Here is an 8,926-nt window from a genome sequence, read left to right on the forward strand (position 1 = left end):
TATATATATATATATATATATATATATACCTATGTGTGTGTGTGTGTAGTATGTTCTTAAAAATTAATAAAGCATCTAGAAATGCATTTTTTTTTAAGCTAAAAAGCAGAACGATTATTTTACCTTATGGATGTATTATAGCGGAAGACTGATCGCAGTTTCAATTTCTATTAACCAAGCTAGGACATATTGGATATAATAAGTTATTTTGTATATAAATTTTCTATTTTTATTGTATTACATTACAATTAGTGATCAATAGAAAAAAATTATTTGCAATGCATATAATTTCTAAATAGAGAATTTCCATAAATACTAAATAAACAATATTTTCAATATTGTTTAAATATAGTAGCTATGTAAGAATTACATAGCAAATACACAAAAATATAAACAAAAAGTATTTTTACAACCCAAAATCATAATTCAAGTTAATTTGTTAATAAATCTACAAATAATATGCTGTTGTTAAATGAAAATAAAATTAAATCTTTCTGTGTCACCACGTGTTCAACCGTGTTGAACTTTTTAGCTAAGCAACGCCGTAACGCCACCTTGACGAAAATTGATGGAGTGGGGGTAAAACGCTGGCTTTTCTTCGCTCCGTGAAATTGTACCTTTCACTTTAAACTATGACTGAAAATCGCATGATGAACAACTTACTCATATCTAGGGATTTTTCTGCTTTAAGGCGGTTTTACACGTATATTTCAACAATAACTCTATTGGTTATAATTTCTATTGTTTTTTTTGCTACCCTACTATGGGATAAACATATTCGGTACCTATCAGAGATTATTTTATGCAGGTATAAGCTTTGCGAATCTATAAGAGTTTTTCTATAACTTTTACATACTTGCCAAAAACCGATTATTTCGACGACTATATATATTGGGCATTTGTACTCACTGACGACTAAGATCAATCTTTCTCAATATAAGTTTTGCGATTTTATAATAATTTATTATTATTTATATCTGCCCAGAATTTCTTATGTTTTCTTTATATCCAACTATGGGATTAATATACTCGGCATCTACTAAAGAACACTTTATCCAAGAACAAGCCTTGCGAATCTGCAAGAATTATTATAACTTTATATACCTGCTAAAAAATCGACTTTTTCGATGAATATATACTAGGCATATGCATTCGCTGATAACTAAGATTGATCATTCTTAATATAAATTTTGCGATTCTACAATAGAAATTGTGTAATATTTTTTTATATGTTATAACTTTTGTACCTTATATGGTATTTTTAAAACATTCATACTTTGTCTATTGCCTGGCACTTTGAGAATAAAACAAATAGACAAATAAAACAAAATAAATAAACAATTCAAAACAACAAATAAACCAAACACACATGCATAAAATAAAAACACACAAAACAAAATAGAACCAAAACATAAAACAAAAACAAACAAAATACACCCTCATACATGCCAGGCAATCAATCAATTAATAATTAATTAATGGATTCTTCTAGATGTAATTCTGCGTAATCACGTAATATCTGTTTGCGAAATATAAATATACTGTCACAACATTTTATATGCTGATTTTGCGTACGGGCTCGTTTTTCTGAGCAAATATTATCCCTACGTTTTTTTATGGGTTACGTAGGGTTAACCCAAAGTTAAACAGTCATCTGAATTTTTAAGTACGCACTTGGACAATGCGTATCTTGTAGGCTAGGTCCTAGGGAAAGGACACCCCGATAAAAAACCAACACAAAAATGGAATGGAGAGAACAAAAAGGAAAACTTACCACCCCAGGGGGGTCGGATACCCAGGGGTCGGCGCGGGGGGGATATAGTCCCAGTGCCCCCCGTGTCGCTGGACTTGGCTCCTGAATCAAGCGATGGGCTAAACCAAGTTAATCTACGCCCGGAAGGGGCGTCGAATATATTATTAACATCGGCGTTGCCCACGGGCGCCGGTGACATAGGAGCTACTGTGGAAGGAAATTCATCACCACCGGTGCTAACCTCGGGCACCGGTGGCAACGAAGCTACTGAGAAAAATAAGCCCTCGACTAAGACTAAAAGTGTCGCCCTCGGGCACTAGTGAAGTAGATGTTACCGAGGAACTGTCTGATTCGCGGCGGACGACGAGGGACGAGATCACAAACTTGATGAGGGATATCACTGAGGGAGACTATTTCGGTCGCCCGGTTGCTGCCTCTCAAGAGCATCGACGATTTTTGTCCGAATTAGACCATCTTACTGAGGTGGACTTTGCGACGGGGAGTCAGGGTCATGATATGGAGATTGACGACGCGGATAAAACAGTTCCGAGCGAAAGTCCTACATATGTTCCAGATTCTGACGAAGAGAAAGTCATATCTGAATATTCACTTAGAAGTGAAAAAAGGAAAGCGCCGGCTTCTAAGGAAAATTCACCTACTAACAAAACCCCGTTGAAGAAAACAAGATATATTGCGGGTAAGAAAGTTAGGGTCAGCAAAAGTACTACCCCCGTGGCGGCTGGCTCCCTGGTTTCAGATACTCAGATGAAAGTTATGGAGGGAGGAGAGATTCGCACTCTGGAGACTGGAAAACTTTCGGAACTCGCTACCAAATATATTGATAAAGTGGACAAGATTCGCAGGGGAAACCAGAGATTTGCGGGCCCTCTCAACAGATCGATGAAGGAAGGTTTAATAAATCTTGAAGAAATTATGAAGACCTTGGTGAAGAGGCTGGACAATGCTGGAGACATCTTATCTCTCAAAGTGCAGGTCGTTAAACTTACTGAGAAGCTTTGCGCCTGTAAAAAAAGAGGGGCAGAGGGCTAAGCAAGAATACTCTGGTATAATCAGGGAAAACAACAAGTTCAAGATGGAGATGAGAAACCTGCAACAATGGTTGACAGCGTAATGCTGGGGCTGGGTCGAAATCTCCGGTCTTCGTATTTGAAACCTTCCAGCAGCCTGGTACTGAGAAAGCTTCTTTTCCTGATTACACAACTAGAGCCTCCCAGCAATCAGATGTTGGGGTATCTTCTGCTCCCGCGGAGGTTGCGATGATGGATCCGCCATCGGCATCCTCTCACCCTGGATTCGGCGAAAAGCACAAATCTACTGAATTTCTCCTACCTCGGCCACTCCCCCAAAGAAGCCTAAGAGTAAGAACCAGGGGCAAGGCTAAACCGAGGGTTACTAGCGAGGATCGTCATTCGAGGAAATAAACTTTGATTGAGTCAGGTGCCAAATCTCGCTCTGAGAAGGAAAGCGACATTGGGACCGGCGATGTGACAGATGATCGCGGGCGATCCACTTATGATGGCACCCGCCTTGGTAGGACTCATCGTGTATCCACCTCCGACTGGACTGAAGACTCGGAGGATGATTCTATTTCTGCAGCCAAAACTGAGATAAAGGAACTCAGCAAGGAGATTACTAAGCTGGTTGAACGGAGACACCAGCTCAGTAGAAAGATGTCGACATTGCATCTGGGGAAATCATATAAGAACATCCTGAAGAAATCCCGTAAAACCTCCTTTCGGAGCCCGGTGACTGATACAGAAAGGGGAAACCAGCGTGGTCCGATCGTGGGAACGGTGGGAACTCAGCGTGACAAACCTGCTCGCGGCGGAGCTCAACGCAGGCCTCCGAGAACCGCCGCAGTACTAATAACCAATGTCGAGCCCAGCACATCATATTCGGACATTCTAAAAAAAGTTCGCGAGAAATACCCTTAAATAGTTTGGGTATTGAAATTTCCAAAATTAGGAAAGGGATTAACGGCGGAGTCGTAATAGAGATTCCCGGATCCGACGGTGCTTCAAAGGCCGACAACCTGGCTGCTAAACTGAGAGACGTCCTGGGCGCTTCAGCCAGAATAACCAGACCTACGAAAACCAGCAAAGAAATCCGGCTTTGGAATTTGGACGACTCTACTACGCCCTCAGATATCACTAACAAAATCTCATCTATTGGAGAGTGTGATGAGACACAGATTAAGATCGGAAATATTCGCCCTACTAACAATGGTCTCTTCTCAGTGTGGGCCAAATGTCCGCTTTCCGCGGCGGTGAAGATTGCCGAACCAGGCAAAATTAGAATTGGTTGGACTGTTGCACGGGTCGAGCTGCTAAAGGCTAGGCCCGTGCAATGTTTCAAGTGCTGGCGCTTCGGCCACGTGCGAAATAACTGTTCGTATCAAGAGGTATCGCACTGGTAATTGTTTCCGTTGTGGAGCTCGGGACTACAGGATAAATAATTGCAGAAACGACCTGCACTGCGTTGTCTGCGCGGATGTTCAAAGCAATCATCGCCTCTGCTTGGCTCGGCGAAGTCTGGGCTTTGAGATGGACTCGACGAAGTCTGGGACCGACGCTAGGAAAAATTGCCCATAAATGGCTACCTTCATACAAGCTAACTTGAACCGCAGCCGAGAGGCCCAGGACCTCTTAATTTTTTGTGTTAATGAGCTGGGTGCTGCGGTATGCGTGGTTTCAGAGCCCGCCCGCATGCAAGGCACCCAGCAATGGTTTGTTTCTCTGAACAAATTGGCTGCTGTATATGTCAATGTTCGCGTCGCCGACTACCCTGTAATGCTCGCAGCACAGGGTATAAATACTGTGATCGTTAGGTATAATGATTTGTATATAATTTCCACATATGTTTCACCTAATATAAATATAGAACAATACTCGCTTTTTCTCGATGAGCTCACAACTCTTTTTACATGCGTTCCTAGTAGCGCTAAAGTTGTTATGTGCGGTGATTTCAACGCCCACTCACATTATTGGGGCGCTAACCATACCGATCTTGAGGGCGAACTACTTATTGCGTGGACTGCCCAGTTCGATCTGCGACTTATGAACTCCGGCTGTGTTCCTACTTTTGAGAGCCATCAAGGTACCTCCATCCTTGATTTGACATGGGCTTCTCCTAATTTATCGAACAAAATTGCCGACTGGACAGTTCGTATGGACTTGGAGTCGTTATCGGATCACAGATACATAACCTTCCGTATATCTAGCTTTTCTCGAGATGCTCGAGACGCTCCTACACTCCCTAAAGTGACAGGGGGAACTTTAGAAAGATGGACGCCGACTTGTACAAGGATTCACTGGAGTGGTCATGTGCTGTTGCTCCATTGGACGAAGAATATTTGGTTAATTACAAACCGGATCGATGGATACACCATAGCATTTTAAACGCTTGTCAGGCTTCTGTTCCGCGCATTAGCATCAGAAAGTCAAGATCTGTCTATTGGTGGAACGAAACCATATCCCAGCTAAGATCTGAAGCCATTGCCGCTAGGAGATCATGGACTCGCGGTCGTCGCAGGGATCCACCCAACTTGTCGGAGCTGAAGAGGAGAACTTACACTGAGGCAAACAGGAAGTTACGCTCCGAGATTCGTCGCGCTAAGACCGAGTTCTGGCAGGAATTGATATCGGAATTAAATGATGACCCTTGGGAACTATCTTATAAGATAGTCCTCAACAAATTAAGGAAATCCTCCCCAGGTATGTCGTCTACTCTGGAGCCCCAGACCAACTCTTGGATGGACTCTTTCCGGCGGGCAATGAGCTCACTCCAGTCGACCTCGGCGACTGTTCGACGGACATGTATCCGGTTACTGTGCGGAAACTCGTTGAAGCTATCAGAAGCAAAAAGAAGACAAACACAGCTCCCGGACTTGATGGCTTCAAAGCCACTGTTCTGAATAGGCTCCCTCCTACCATGGTGGAGCGTATTGCTCAGAGCCTTACCATATATCTCAAGTATGGGATTTTCCCGACCTCATGGAAGATAGCTGATTTAGTTTTAATACCCAAGGGAGAGGCTCTGGGTGAAGTGCCCAGAACTCGGCCCATTTGTCTCCTGAACGAGGTCGGCAAAGCTTTTGAGCGCATCATAGCAAATCGAATAAACGACTGGTTGGAGGAAAATCCTAGATACAATCTTTCTGACAACCAATTTGGTTTTAGGAAGTCGCGATCAACCACGGACGCTCTTTTTCACGTTCAAAAAATTATCACGGAGGCCCGAGCAAAAGGAAAGAGTGTTTTGGCTTTATCTCTAGACATTTTAAACGCGTTCAATTCCATCAGGTTTCCGGGCATAAGATATGCATTGCGGGTTAAACATATCCCGAAATACCTCCGCCGTATAGTTGAAGCGTTCCTTGGAGGTAGAAAGATCCGATTTCGAACCATAATCGGAGCTAGACGCACGAGGAGGGTTCGTAGGGCGGTCCCACAGGGCTCTGTATTAGGTCCCCTCCTATGGAATTTGGCATTCGATTTGGTCCTTCGGACTCTCCTTCCGCATGGATGTAACATTGTTTGTTTTGCGGACGACACACTGTTGCTGGTTGAAGAGGATGACTTCGATGCCGCCTACGAGTTGGCCACTGAATGTCTCGAATACATCATGAAGAATATTAGATATCTTGGCCTCAAGATTTCATGGCCTAAGTCCGAGGCCATGTTTTTTGGCAAATATCCGCGGGATGCTTTTTTCGAGTACGAAGATGTAAGGATCCCTATATCTAACGCTATGAAGTATTTCGATGTCATATTGGATCCAAGATGGTCCTTCAGCAAACACATAAAATATATTGCTGAAAAAGTCTCCAGGGTCAGTAGGGCGTTGTGCGGCATTTTGCTCAATTTACGAGGACCAATAGAAAGCAAACGCAGGTTATACTACACAGTTGTTCTCTCTATAGCCTTGTACGCGGCCTCTTTTTGGAGCCAAGTTTTATCTTCCGAAAACCAACAACGGATCATGAGAAGAGTACTTAGACTCTTAGCATTGCGCACCATAATGGCATATCGTACCGCGTCGTACGAAGCTGCGACTTTACTAGCAAGGATCCCACCACTATATATGCGGATTTTTTGAGTCGCACATACTTACGTTTACAAGAGTTAAAGGACAATAAAGGAGAACGGCACTTTCACCATTAATTCTCCCTCGGAAGTGAGAGAATCGGTGTGGTGCACCCTGCGTGAGCAATGGTTGGAGCACATCTGCGACAGTGGCTTGGCCGGTAGGAGAACGAGAGAAGCTATCTCCCCGTCATTTGATTTGTGGCTGGGCCGACGCTCTGGCTTTCTGACGTTTTGTATCACCCAGCTTCTCACGGGGCATGGATGTTTTGGGTCCTATCTCTGTAGAATTGGTAGGGAGGAAACATCTACATGTCGGTATTGCCTTTTGGCTGACGATACTTCGGAGCACACCCTAGCTTCATGCCCGTTCTGAAGTTTCGAGCGAGGTGAATTGACCGTCATCATTGGACAAGACTTGACTTTGGCAGCAGTCGTCAATCAGATTTGTAGAACTAGTGAAGCGTGGCGTGTTTTTTCCGTGTTTGCGGAGCGGGTTTTTTCTCGCAAAGAAGGGGATGAGCGTATTCGGCAACGAGGTCTTGCCGACCCAAACTTTGTAAATATCGGCGACGTATAACTGTTTTTTTTTAGGTTAAGTTAGGCCTTTTAGGTGTTGTATATAGAAATGTTATTTATCTGCGGCGTGCGCTTCCTGTGACGAGGTTTAGGTTAAGTAAAATTATATATAGAAACTTTATTTATCTGGCGTGCGTTTCTTCTTGCGAAGAGGTGGTGGTTTCTTCTGGGGGGTGGCTGTGCTAGTCATTCTCGGGCCTCGTCCCTCCTGGGATCCGGTGCATCGCGTGAGCAATGTTCCCGGATCCCTGGGGGGGGGGGGGGGTTGGGTCGGGCTTGGCCGGTGGTCTCGCCTTCCGGTCCCGCTATCCCTCGCCGGGTGGTTGTTTGGATTGTATGCATGCTTGCATACACATTAGTTTTCTTGGAGTCGCCGTCCTGGGGTCGGGGTCCCCCTGGGGTCGGTTGTCCGGGGCTGACCGCTCTCTACTGTTTTGGGGCTCTGGCACCATTGCTCAGCAATGGTTGCTTGGAGCCTCTTTGTGGCGGTCGGTGCCGGTCGGTCGTCCCCTTTGGCCTTGGAGCGGATCCGTCTTCGATCTTGTTTCTTGTCGTTCTCTTTATTCTTGTGGTAGAGAACGACATTTGTAGTCTTTTACCGCTCTGGGCGGTTCGGGATGCGGGACCTGGATTGGGTCCCTATATCATAGTGGCGGGTATTCCCTTGTCCTAGCGGGTTTGTGTGCAAACCTCGCGTTTGTTTTCTTGTGGAACTTTCTCTCCGGATAGAGGAAGTCCTTGTACGTTTTGTTCCTATACGTCCCTTGTGGTTCGTGTACGACTTTTTTGCGGGGGGGCATGGACTCTCTTGGACGAATGGTCCCGCAGCCAATGAAGAAGCCCCTCGATGATATGGATGCCCGCATGCTATCATCATGGGGGATATCCGAGGCGGTCGAATGCTGACGCACAGACCCTGGATGTTTGCGGGACATGGGACCCTCACATCATTGGTGTCGCGTGTCGGACATTCGACTAGAGGTAATTCTTCTGGAAGATAAAGTGCCCTCCTTTCCTGTTGACTTCTCGTGTGTCCTTGTTTCCTAGTTACATTTTGTCCCGGCGCCTTTGGCCTGTGGATTGTTGCGTTGTTTGATGTTATACCTTCTGGTTTTCCGCGCAGCGTGACTATAGTCCGATGTGCTAATTGTTAGGGAGAGGGGTTTTAGTGGGTGCAAGCCCCACACTACCCGGTGGTCGGGACCGGGTGTGCGCGAGACATTTCCCCTCTACCGCGTAAACAAAAAAAAAGACGTCGTGCCCGGCGAAAAATGCTGTATGTAGACTATGTAACAAGAAAGGATACTATCAGCAAGTATGTAAATCAAAATTTTACCAGCCTGCATCGAATACTACTGCATCTGCTGGCAGTGCTGGCACACTTGCATCTGTTTTTGCTGCTACTCTAAATTGTCTTAAAAAATTGATAGTGGATATAAAAATCAATGGAGTTAAGTTAAAGGCTTTAACAGATACCGGAAGCTCTCTA

Source organism: Temnothorax curvispinosus, unplaced genomic scaffold, assembly GCF_003070985.1.
Source record: "Temnothorax curvispinosus isolate PA1 unplaced genomic scaffold, ASM307098v1 QBEX01007214.1, whole genome shotgun sequence".
NCBI classification, from domain to species: Eukaryota; Metazoa; Arthropoda; class Insecta; order Hymenoptera; family Formicidae; genus Temnothorax; species Temnothorax curvispinosus.